Here is a 1,562-nt window from a genome sequence, read left to right on the forward strand (position 1 = left end):
ATTCTTTTATTTAATTATTTTTAAATGCTTCCATGATATTTTATTAGATGATTAAATGTGATTGCATGATTAAATGATAATATGATATGATTTCCTGAAATTAAGGATTTTACCCGAATATTCGATAATAGGAAGGGGAAGGAGACCGAGGACGACCAAGACAAGAATATTTATTTTTCATTAAATAATAGCGAGGCTTTCTAATATGATTTAAAAATGATTTAATTTTCCTAAAAATGTTGGGGTTCGAAATATTTTACGAGTTGAACTTGATTTTTCCCGGGAAGCCAGTTTTGGGCAAACAAGGAGTTTTAAAAGATCAAAAATATTATTTTATGGAAACTAATTTTACAAAATTTTATGTTTTAATTAATTAAGTGTTATTGGGCCTAATTTAATGATTTAAAGAAGGCCCAATTTCCCTTAAGCTTGCAAGCCCAAATCAAAGCCCATTTAACTTGTTAGTTATTTATAAATATGCTTCCAAGGAATTTTTAACACCATAATTTACCCTACAATCAGCCGTAGTCACCAAGCACACACCTACATCAATTTTGAAAATATTGGGGAGAAGAAAAGCTTGTGTTCTTCGTCGTCCGGTGGTCCATCTTCGCACCCTCGCCAACGATCGAATAATCGAGCGTTATAAACGCAAAGGCACGTTCCTAAACTCTTTTAAAACATTATACAAACCATATTATGTGTGTTTTATTTGATTATACATGAAAAATTACATGGGTTCGATTATTTTACGGTACATTACGTATTTTCAAAGTTTTAACGATTTCGCGCTTATTTTGAAAATGTTTTTGATTCTGACGGACACGCTGCCAATACATGATAAATTATGAAAGATTTATAGCCAAAACATAATCAATTTAAAGGTAACAAAAGCTGGAAACCGTGGGTTTTATCAAGAGAAAAGGGAGCCGAAGGTTTGTTGGGTTTGCAAATTCAAGTTCTCGGTTCTTATGCATGGGGGTAGGTGGCTCGACCAGGTCTGGAGGTTGGGTCCTAGGGGTAATGGCTAGGTCCTGGGTTGGGTCCTAGGGCGGCTAGGGGTCGAGATTTGGGCTGGGAAAGAGTCCACGTGAAGAGGGACTCTCCCCCACGCTCACGTTTGTGCAGCAGCGGCCATGGGGGCTCGCTGCTGGGGGCAGGGTGGCTCAGGTAGGTCCTATAGGGTCTAAGGAAATTGGGTAAGGGCTGGGCTAGGTGCTGGAGCGGCTGGGCTGGTGGCTGGCACGAGCAAAGCATGTAAACGTGAAGGGAGCATATTCGCGCAGCTGCTGGTTGCTGATTCCATGGCCTGGGCCGGTATGGGTCGAGTCTGGGCATGGTCCAGGGTCGGTGAGGGTCCTAGGTGATCGTTGGTTAGGTGGCTGGAAGAGTCCTAGTGGGCTAGGATTCCATTAGGCGTGAGTTCTCTTCTTGTGCAGGATTTGGTCGGGTTCCAGGCGAGTTTGAGCGTGTTTGGGCTAGGTTCCAGGGCCTGGGCTTGGTTAGTAGGGTGCCTAGATGGGTTGGCTCGGGTTTGGCTCAAGGTGGCTTGGGCGTGGCGC

This window comes from Primulina huaijiensis, chromosome 4 (genome assembly GCF_012295235.1).
Source record: "Primulina huaijiensis isolate GDHJ02 chromosome 4, ASM1229523v2, whole genome shotgun sequence".
In the NCBI taxonomy this organism is placed as follows: domain Eukaryota; kingdom Viridiplantae; phylum Streptophyta; class Magnoliopsida; order Lamiales; family Gesneriaceae; genus Primulina; species Primulina huaijiensis.